The sequence below is a fragment of the Galeopterus variegatus genome, unplaced genomic scaffold, assembly GCF_000696425.1.
Source record: "Galeopterus variegatus unplaced genomic scaffold, G_variegatus-3.0.2 Scaffold2143, whole genome shotgun sequence".
In the NCBI taxonomy this organism is placed as follows: domain Eukaryota; kingdom Metazoa; phylum Chordata; class Mammalia; order Dermoptera; family Cynocephalidae; genus Galeopterus; species Galeopterus variegatus.
Window position 1 is genome coordinate 309,928 of NW_007728254.1, and position 11,730 is coordinate 321,657.

An 11,730-nucleotide genomic window follows, 5' to 3' on the forward strand; every position below is an offset into this window, starting at 1 on the left:
AAAAAAAGAAAAAAAAAAAAAAAAAAAAAAGAAAAACCAAAGAGAAAAATCCCATGCCAGCAATATACTTCAACACTATTCTTACTAAAAACTTTAAAAACAGGTCAAAATGGTTGGGAAAAAAACGAAATCTAACTATTGGCTTTGGTTTTATGAATTAAGTTTTGTTTCTAAAGAAAAAAGTAGGGAGGAAAACAATAAAGCTATTTCCACTGATGAGGACCCAGATTCTCACCCAAAACAAAACAAAATAAAAACCTGAAGCACGAAAAGGTTTTTTTTCACTGCAAGTCTTCAAAATTTCCTAGGAGAAGGATAGAGAAATAATTAAAGCTGTGAATTTAATACAGGTAAACTTTGATCTTCCCTTTTAACAAAGGGTTGAAAATAATGAAGAACCTGAAGTAGAAAAAAGTTTATTCCAAAAATTTTATATACATAGTATATAAAAATACATACTGTGTAGAATTAAATTAAGAAAATATAAACCTATATTATGAATTTTACCCAGTGACTAGAATATTTTCAAGGATTAATTCTCAATGCAATAAATATTTAAAAAACAACTATTTACTCTGAGCCTGCCAAACAACTCCATACTTATTCTCTAACAAAAAATGGATGATGGCAATAAAATAAAGACAATACTTTTTCAACGAAAATGAACTCACATGGAAGTTCTATTATACAGGGTGCAGAACCACAAGCAAGGATTTGACTGTTGAACACGTAAGCATGAGTGCAGAGAGCATTTGAGCTCCCTACTTTCAGAAAATTTATGAAATGTAATTCCTGGACAATCTCAACATGCAAGGCAGGTCAATCAATGAATTCATAGTTTTGCGTGTGTATGTATATATGCCTGTGTACTTTAAAAAGATTTTCTAATAGGCTTCTTTGAAGAGTTGGTTTCGCTTATAGGGAATTTAATAAACAAAAATTTAATTTGACAGTATTCAATAAAACAACTCTCTAACAAAACCCGCTCAGCCACACTGGATGGGACCCAGAAAACTGACAAAGATTCAGATCAGACAGTCTGTTTGGGCGGTCCACGTTTGGTCAGTGTAAGATCAACTCCATGTTCTCTCAGAAGCAAAAGCAATGAAGACTGGCTACAGCTGCAGTCTCCTACAGCTTGTAAACTGTTTAAACATCTTTCCAAATCACAGAGAAAACTGTCATATTATTTCTTATCGCATAATAAGCAGATTTGAACAATGAATTAGGAGGAATCGAAACGTTTATAATTTTAATTGTCCAAAATGTCTTTTAATTTTATCTAATCTTCATTCTAATAAAAAATGTGTTACAAATAAATACTAACACACAAAAAGTTCTTCAATAAACCAGTATAAAAAATAAATCTGGGTAACCATTCTCTCTCATTGTTGAATAAGCATACATATTCGCTGAGATTCAAAATGCTGTACAGTTTTAGTGTGGTCCAACTTTTGTAAAATATATGAGTACATCTAAAGAAAAAAAAAACAACCCCAAAACCAGAGACACTGGTCACCTTTGAGTGATGGAATTTCAGAAAAGGAATTATATCCTTTCCTGAGTACTTCTAATCTAGCCAAAATTTCCTACAATAATAAATATAATAAATATGATATTTATTATAGTAAGTGCCAGGCAGGGTGTGGCATGCTTTCTTTATCTCACAGAGTTCTCCTAGCTTCACAAGGTGGGTATCATTATTATCCCTGTAGATGTGGAAGCAGAGACCAAGGCAGTTAATACTGAGGGGTGAGGAACTAGAACTCAGGTGGGTCTGTCTCAGTCATTCTGCTGCTGCTGAATTTTATTTGGGGCCAGGAAAAAACACTATTTTTTAAAAAAAAATGTATATGCTACATAGTCTGGTGATAAGCTAAATGCAGACAATATATCTCTAGGCATTTACCTTTAAGATTTTTATTAGGTATTGCTTAAATGCTTCTATGATTTTTTTATATTTTCAAAACTATAGCATCTATTCAAAAACAAAAGAAAATTAATCAAGTTGTACAAATTTAAATGGATATTAAACTCAAAGGGTAGATCTCCCTCAAGACACACTATTGCATTTAAATCCCTAATAATAGTTACATGATGCTAAAACCAACTAGATGTAAGTGAGTAATAAAATTTACACATTTTTTCAGTGAGAATTCAGTTACTTGTAATAGACAACCTCTTTCTGATTCTAGCCTGGCCCTGTAGAAGAAAGTAAAAAAAGGTCTCTCCTCCCCTTTTTTTGAGGGAGACTGGCTGGATGGGGATCTGAACCCTTGACCTTGGTGTTACCAACACTACACTCTAACCAACTGAGCTAATCGGCCAGCCCAGTCTTCCCTTTTAAGAGGAATAAAATTAAGACTTATAGAAAATGGTGTGCCATAGAGCACATGGAAGTCACAGTTTCAAACTCCCATTCCAAGCACACCAAAAATCAAAGAAATATAAGTTAAAACAGTGGAGTAGCATTTTTCACCTATCATATTTGTAAAGATGATAACCAATGAAAATATTATCATAGGAGTACTGAAAAACTGTCATCATTTAACACTTTTAGTAGAGAGTGACTAGGAAATAAATATGGAGCAAACTTCAAAATATGAAAAACCACTGACCAGCTGATTCTCGTCCTAGGAACTTATTCTAAGGAGAAAATTAAGTAAGTATGCAAAGACATATGTTGCAATGTTAGATATTCAATGCAGTGTTGCTTATGACACAGAAAAATCAGTAGTAACCTAAATATCCAGGGACAAAGGAGTTTCCTGCTGTATCCCCAGAACTTAGCATAGTGTCTACTAAATGGTGAGACTAAAGTATTTGATGAATGAATGGCACTATAAATAAATTAATAGGACAGGCAATTGAATTCTATGCAGGCATTACATTAAATTTTTTTTTTTTCCTTTTTGTCTTTTTTACTGACTGGTAAGGGATCGCAACCCTCGGTGTCGCGCCTGTACCGGGGACCAGCAATGGGATCGCAACCCTCGATGTTGCACCCGCACTGCGCTCAGCCAGTGAGTGGGAACCGGGCTCCACATGGGATCCGAACCCTCGGTGGGAGCGCCACCGCGCTCCCAAGCGGCGCACTCTCCAGTGCGCCACTGGGCCGGCCCTTACATTAAAATTTTTGATGTAAAACTACATTCAACAAAATAGAAAGGCATCCACAGCATTGGATTACAGGTTACAGACTAGCCTATATAGTACAATCCCAATTACATTAAATTATATATATGTCTACCTATGTGTATATGCACAGATTTCTGGAAGGACAATGTAGGTGGAATTTGGATAATTTCACTTTTTTCTTTATACTTTTCTGTACTTTTTGTAGTTATTATTATTTTTTTTTTTAAAAAACAGTAACCACATGTTTTCTAAATAGGTAGGGGGGAAGTCTTCTTCTTTAAGTTTTCATCCCAACCACTAAAGCTATGGAGGAGGATAATACTATTAAGTAATAGATAATATTCAGAGGATAAAATTTAAGACAATTTCTTTCCTCTTTATTTCTCAAATATGGCTACACTAGAAGTTCTCTTTTCTGCAAGTTACTCCTATAACATGTCCCAAACAGAATGAACACAAACAACATTCATTTTAAAACAGTTGCACTAATGCTCTGGTAGGCACCACACTGAAGAGAGAATCTCAATATATGCTACTTCACTATTTTGCCTTTCTCTGTCCACAACCTTTCTGAACCTGGCCTTGTTAAATTTCTGGCCAACATTCATAGCCCAAGAAAGCTCTCTTGGGCTCTGTGTGCATCCAAGTGCATTCTCCATCAACAGTCTCCATCTGTCAGCTCCACACACAAAGGCCTTGAGTTATCTGGCAAAGAAACATTGCTTTTCTTGAATGCTGAATTGAATTAACAAGTGGACAGCTCATATTAATAACTAATTGTTTCTGTAATTTTTGTTTTCAATCCAGGAGAAAACATAGGCATCCCTGATAAACAAATGACAAAGTGTCTCTCTTGGGCTCCAACAAGAGCAGCATGTTTCCTCTGTTGGGCACTGTCTCGTTGCAATGGTACCCAGCCAGCTTCTGAAAGCAGGAGTCAGGGCTGATGAACACTACATATATGCACATGTGCCCTGAAGAATCAGCCAACTGTGAGGATGGCAAAGAAACCCAGATAATCTCATCAGTGGCAAGCCTCCTCTTCTGGATGCCATTTTTCTTAATTACAGAAATTCATCCCAGCCATGCCAATGTATGGATTCACCATGCCAAGAGTAAGCTACACACTTTGGTCTTATATTTTCCCCCAAATAATCCTGCAGAGACAGCAAGATGGAAGGCTAAGAGAATCAGAGATGGGCTGCTGGAAGGAAACACACGTGTCTGCTGCTTCCCTCCATACGGTTCCTGGACACAGAATCAATCCAGGCAGGTACTGAACACAGCAGCAGCAGACGCCCAACATGCAAAGCACCCTGAAGACCCCAGGTGTGAGGCGGGGCTGGCTTGATCTTGTCAAGCTGATTATGGACTTAACGCTGCAAATACTCTTTTAAAAAAAGGTCCAATTGTGTAGAAGACAGCCCTGCCGGCATGAGCTCTGAGTTATGTCTTCAGTGATTGTGACTGCATGTAATGACACTTATGTGTTTTGGTACCATTCCTTTAAAAGATGCTGGGCCAGCCTCAAGGGCAGGCTGTGCCGTTAGCCACCCACAGCCTGCTGAGAAAGGAGCCTGCCCACAGCCCCCTTGGAGCCCGCTACACCCATAGTAGGGGTACCCAGCCTCTCGCCTTGCTTTTGCCATTGCTGACTAGTTTTCTCTGATGCTGCTGTCATGTCCTTTGTCTACCCAGAGCTGTCTGCATCTGAGCCACAGCTATTTCCTGAGGGATATAAAACTCAACAAACTGCAAATAAACAACACAGAACATGATCTCATGCTGTCATGCTGCTGTTTCTCTAAAATGTAGCATCGTGGCAGCTCTGATTTACAAGGATCATTTGACCTTCCGTTTTCCCTTTTGGTTGCTTCTTTCCTCTTAGTCCATCAGCTCCATCCATTGCCTAATGAGGCCCCTCTTGGACCACCCCTACCCCAGCCCCAGGCTCTCAAGCTCACCAGGCTACAAGAAGTACACTTGTAAAGTTCACCAGCTACTCTTAACTTCCATGTTCTTAGCCCCCAGGACCTGACTGGAATACTGGCAGCTTCTCTCCTCACAAGTCTTGGCTAGGTTTGATCACCTCCTCTCACCCAAACTTCACCTCTTTATTCCCCATTTCAGTCAGTGGCCCAGAAACTCAGAGTGTGTCTCCCTCTCTGACTCTCTCCTGCATCCGCTATATCCAGATGGGCTGCCACAGCAATCCTGCGGGTTCAGTTGTCCAAAAGTCTTGTATTTTTCATCAAGATTTTGTGCAGATAAAATAAAATAACATTCTGCAAAGGTGTCTGTAAACTATAGTACACTCTACAAATACAAGTTATCAGTATGGGCATAGTCATTTCTTTTCTGTTCCCTGTTGAAATCATTCAAACTCTTATTTCAACAATTAAGTCCTTCTGTAATTGGACTCACTTTAAGTCTCCAACTAGATGTAATTGTTGTTTTATGACAGTATCTGAAATCAAATATTCTTTCCTCTCTGAACCTGGCTTGAAAACACAGCACTTGAACCACCTTCCCCAAGACTCTGACCCATATTAAATTGAGTTTTAGTCATTCCATTAACCCCTTAGGCAGAATTTTCATTAGTTGTACAGACATGTGCATTGCAGAGGTCTTTATGTAGTTTCCATTTTCCATTTCTTTATTGTCTAATTTGTGTTTGCATAATTCTCAAATTTGCACAAGGGATCATGTCTTGACATGGACTGTTAGTGACCAACTGATTTCAGCTCATTACAGATCATAGATTAGTTCCAGCTCCCCCACTTTTTTATACCCAATGAATTTTAAAAATATTGTTCCCACACACTCACCCTTGGTGTCTCCTCCAGAGGGTCTGGTGATGAGAGAGTTACTAGCAGTATTTAAGTCTCATTTCAACTCAGGAGTAAGAAATTCATCCGCCCGACAAAAACAGCTAAAGGATAAATCCAAATACCCAAGTGTTATTTTCTTCATCCCACAAACCCAGGAACATTACACGACCATGACACAAGCTTGGATGGCATCCCATGACTATCAGATGATAGATGTTTTCATTGGTTTCTCCTTAAATCAGGGCTATTATCAGCAGCATGATACTGAATGGGAACCCTGAGCAATAGAGCTCAAATTGTATCTGACAAAGCTCACTTCATAAATCTCAACTATTTTCCTACTGAAGAAATGTTGTATTAAGGCAATTCTGTTTATACAACCATTATGCATTTATATGCCCTTTAAAGATAAATGATACTTTTATGAAGAATAAATTACATACAAAATACTATCTGCCTTGGCAAGATGCCAACACACACACATTTAAAATATACAAAACAAAAACGACCAGCCACTAATACTTCTCCTAACTAAAACAAGTGGCGTACAGAATTCTCTTTTGAATAGTAGGGCGATCTTAACGAGGAAAGCAAAATTAATACATTGCTGTTAGGAAATGACCTAGAAATAGATAAGTTTACTTTAGAGCTTAGGATATTTGAATTCGAATTTAAATCATGATTTAATATTACATGTATAATTAGAATGACCTAACTGAATGGGCAAAAATACCAACGTTCATTCATTCACTCACTGAATATGTATTGACAAGTACTCTGATAGACAGGGGAATATGAAAGACACTGTCCCTACCAGCTCAGAGTCTTAGGAAAAACAGAGATATAATCATAAAACAACAACACATAAGCACTGTAATTATTCAAAATGCTATGTTGGGAAACACCAACATTTAAGTAGCTGGCAGATCATAAAATGGGTAAGAAAGAGATCTCTTTAGGCAGACCAGGGTCATTTCCAAGTTAAAAAGCAGTATCTATAAAATGACCCTATTTACGTTAATAACAAACCAACCAGATTACATGGAAAAGATTAGGAAAAGAGAACCAACCAGGTGTTATCCATGGTTAGCTGTGGGAAGGGAAGTGGGTAGGAAGATGGTAAAAAAAGACTTTATCTTTTTACTTTGTATTGCCTGAATGTTTTTTCACAATCTATATGTTTGTGTCATACTTGAATAATGAATAAATAATAACAATCGAAGCAGTTGGCAGAGGAGGAGGCAGCAAAGCAGACTGAATGAGATGAGCCAGAAGCAGAAGGAAATCCAGTCGGAGGTGGAATCACAGAAGCCAAGGGAAGACAGTGCTGAGAGGGAGTGCCGGTCAACCATACCATCAGACATCACAGAGAGCTGGAAGGTGAGGACCTGAGAAAGGACTTGTTCCACAGGAAGAGGAATCTCTACTTTCTCTACAGTGAACACCAGCTGTGGAAATAAGTCTGCAGCAGGGTGGAAACAGGCTGTGAGGGAATGAGCGCAGGTGCAGATCCAATGCCACGGGACAGGTGACACACATGATCGAAGAGAGTTGGGAGCCAGGGAAATGATGCTGCCCTCTGTCTCTTTCATGTTGCCAAATGGGTAGAAAATACCTGTCCATTTTACAAAAATCTACACTGCAAACGTGATTATGGATGGCAGGCAACACTTGTGGCCATAGACTAAAGATGTGGGGACCCACAAGGCACTGGACAGAGGGCCCAGAAACCACCTACTGGAGGCCGCTTTGCAGCGCCAGCCCCAGCAATGTCTGCTATGTTGGCCCAATGTTGCCAGATCATCCTATTTTTAAAGAGGAGACATAAATCTAGATTTTTAAAAATGTGAAATATCCTGATTTTTAAATGCTGGCTCACATTTTTTAAAAAACACTGGACTAGGCAATATATGTCAGTGGGTCACCTCTAGCATTGAGACTCTCTATAAGTTTGGCATTGAGGAGAAAATATCAAGTAAAAATTTTAAAATTTCCCTCCCTTTTTTTAAAGAATAAGAGCTTTTTACATGTTGCTATGCTAAAGGCCAAGACCTGTTGGATAAGAACCATCCCTATCTCCTTATTTTTAAAATATCCAATATTTGAATTAAAAAGGTCTTGCACTGCCTTTACAACTCTACACACTCACCTGCTCTGCTGGTAAACATCTAATCCAAACTCTGGTATCATGCTAACATAAGAGAACTTGGCTAACTGTTACAAGTGTTAAAATATGTGTCTGGGTGGGAAGGACAAATGAACTGGTAATTTTTAAAAGGAAAGTATGAGGAAGGACAAAAATTTCTCATGGAAAACACATAAACACTCAAGTTGACTTTCAGTTTATCAAATTTCCTCAGGAAAGAACTTCCCCTTTGCAGCTTATATTACAACAGCACCCAACAATGTCATTAGAATGCTATTTTAAATCAGTTCATCATATCGCTATGCCTCAGGAACTGAAAGCAAGAAGTACATGAAGTCATCAACTGTGGACACACAACATTAAGAAGTCAAATAACATTTGGAACCAGGAAAATAGTTTCAACAGCACAGCATCTCTACAAAGGGAAAATATCAACAGTTGTTACTCTCCTGTGAGTACACCGTCTTTGAAAAGTTTTCATGGCAAACTTTGGAAAACTGAAAACCATCTATTCCAAGATGTGAAGAATGCATTTGGTAATGACTCATGTGTGATAACATCAATGGGTGGGCCATTGCCACAGAATCTATTTTAAGCTCATTTCACTTCGCTCTGGTCTCCACAGTTTAATAAGGGGCAATTTGGATGATGGTAAATATTAGTGCCTCTACTTTCAAATGATTTTCCTCCTGATGCAACAAATACGATCTCAGGCACATGGAAAGAGAACTCACGTGAAAGCACTCTGTACAACTGAAGTTTAGGAGAAAGCCTTGGCACCATCATTGATGGGAACAGACATCTTCATGGCGTCTTGTTAACGCTGAGTTCCGTTGCTGCCTGTGGCTCCCTGTGTGGTTGTCTATCAAGAGCACATTTCTCTGTCTTGTGTGCCATGTCTTCAGCTCACACACTAGTACAGACTGCTCTAACTTGTCCTTCCCTGCTCACTCTTTCTCATCTACTTTTGTCTTGCTTTGCTCACATTCATTCTCTTTGTATTTGCTCGGGTTTAGGTTTAGTAATTTTTCTTCTCTGGCCTCTTGTCCCTTCTTCCAGTTTGAACTCTTTCCCCTCCACTACTCCCTGCCCAAATTAATACCAGCTTCCAGTCAAAATGTTACCAGGTAGCCACAGAATGTGTTCTTGTATACCTTCACCCCTAAGGTTCTCATTTGTATCAAATTCATAAAATCACACACTGAACCAATGTGTTTGTCAGAACACATCTTTATTTTATACTGTGACAAAGGAACTGCATAAGGTTTCCAGGGTTTTTGAAAGCTCCTCCAGACTCCCCTCTGTGCATTGCAGGCATCACCTCAGACAGCCAGGCCTAACATTAGCACTATAGTTGTAAAACCTGCTAAAAGACTGAAAGAGAGAAAGCCATCACCTTCTGACATGTTGGAACAGTGGTCCACATCGCTGGGATCTCCCTGCACTGTAGGCAGAGAGACCCAGACAGATCTCTGCATTTCCAAACAAGGTAAAGATTCTATTCCCCAAGTCTTGGGAAGGACATCCCTTCTTTCCATTTAGCTACTATGCTTTCAAGATCTTTGCCGAAAACAGATTTAATTGCCTCAATACAAACACCAAAGAATTAGTTTTATAATTTGGCAATTGAAATAACATGGAGCCTCTGGCATTTACATTATTTAGAAGTAGCATGATATAGGTGTTTGAATAACTAGATGGACCTGGGCTCAAATCCTAGCATTAGCTCTGGTATAACACGACACAGGAGAGTTACTAGGCTTCCCTGACATCGGTGATTTTCATCAGTAGAGTGGGGATATCAGTACCTACCACAGAGGGTTTCTGTGAGGATTAAACGACATGAGGTAACAGAGAAGAATGCCTGGCACTGACGCAGTAAACAGTGGTGTGAGGGGTGGAGATGAATCACACATGTCCCCAGGCGTCCCCCTCCGGCTGCTGATGTGCATTCCAGCTTCGTCTTCCTTGGGCTTCCTGTTGCCCACCCTTCTGGGAAGGTCGTGTCCTGGCCTGTTTGGGGGGCATTTTGTGATGTAGCATCACGAGGGAAGGTGGAAGAGCAAGTGGGCCATGGTTAGGAAAGTGTGGGGAGCAGTTTGTACCATTGTGGAGTGCGAGGAAAGCTGGAGGGAGAAAGGGGGACTTAGAGAAGTACTGTTGTGGAGTCCACGTCCCTACCGCGTAGTGAGAAGAATCTGCTCTTTTGACATTATAGTCACTAGACTATATCTGTGACTCTAACATCATTGTGAAACTGGATCCTGTGGGTCTGGATATGTGAGTCTTACACAGTTTTATTATTATTTAATTATACAAATGTGGGAGTGGAGGTGGTCCACAGCAAGAGGGAAGGGAAGTGAAAACAACTGAGCTACCTATGTCATTGTAAGAGGGATGCAGGAGGCCAGCAGGCAGGGGACCGATGGACAGAAGGCTAGACGCCAGGCCTTGTTCTCCACCCCTGCTTCTCTCTGGCCCTGGTGAGTCATTAGCATTTCTGTGTTTCAGGTTCTTCCCTTGTAAAATGGCAGGATGGGAGGGCTCTATTATTATGGCACACGGCTGACCTTTTAAATGTTGGTTTGGAGGTCAGCCAGTGGCTGGGTCCTCCCAACTCTAACTTCTATTGCTCCTTAAGCAGGAGAAGTACGTATATGTGTGCGTATACTGACATCTATATGTGCGTGTGTGTGTATGTGTATGAACACACACAAACACAAATTCTGTAGCTACCACTGAACAAACCACTAAATCACCTAAACAGAAAGCCTTCAGAAGGATCATCTGGTTAACCCCTTTACATCCAAAGAACATCCTTGAATCTAAAAAGAAGAATAGATTTCTTTTCCCAAAATTCTCCAAAGGAGAGGTTTACAGTCCTCCCATTAATGATACTTGGTCTTCTAACAACTCTAACAATGGAAAAGTTCTTCTTTGCTACATTTTAAAAATTGCACTCCTGCCTGCATTCCCAATTCTCCTTACCACACTATTTTGTTTTTCCATAGCATGTATGACCTTCTAACAACTACATAATTTACTTTTGTATTATGATTTACTGTTCATTGTCTCACCTCTTTTCTCCCAACTAGAATAAGTGACCCTGTTCACTGATTTATCCCAAGTACCTAGAAGAGTACCTGGCTCATACCAGGGACTCAATAAACATCTGTAATTAGAAGTTGATTCTTGGGCCGGCCCGGTGGCGCATTCGGTAGAGTGCGGCGGCGCTCCCGCTGAGGGTTCGGATCCCATATACAGACCGGTCCACTCACTGGTTGAGTGCGGTGCGGGCGCGACACCGAGGGTTGCGATCCCGTTGCCGGTCGCGGTACGGGCGCGACACTGGGGGTTGCGATCCCGTTACCAGTCACGAAAAAAGACAAAAAAGGAAAAAAAAAAGTTGATTCTTTTTGTTTAATCTTTGATAAAACTGCAAACCGATAAAGCTGAAAAGAAAAAGAGATGAGAAAACTGAGGACCCCGAGAAGCGGCTTGCCTGACATTATCCACAGAGTTTCGCCAGTACTCTGCGTTTCATCTCACAGCTCCAAGCAGAACTACAGTCCTGAGGAAACATACAGCTCAGGTGGGAGGTGGCCAGCAAGAGAG

The 11,730-nt window shown here is 40.0% G+C and overlaps 1 protein-coding gene across 2 annotated transcripts in view; it reads right to left on the reverse strand.

Moving 5' to 3' along the window:
- The window catches only part of FYN (FYN proto-oncogene, Src family tyrosine kinase), a 172,409-nt gene extending 166,426 nt beyond the window's left edge, over positions 1-5,983 (reverse strand). The window contains exon 1 of one of the 2 annotated variants that reach the window (XM_008580667.1): positions 5,967-5,981. The gene's annotated coding sequence lies outside the window, so the exon portion shown is untranslated. Of the gene's footprint in view, positions 1-5,966 lie in introns of both variants that reach the window. The other variant, XM_008580668.1, reaches the window with a different exon arrangement.
- Between the last annotated feature and the right edge of the window lie 5,747 nt (positions 5,984-11,730).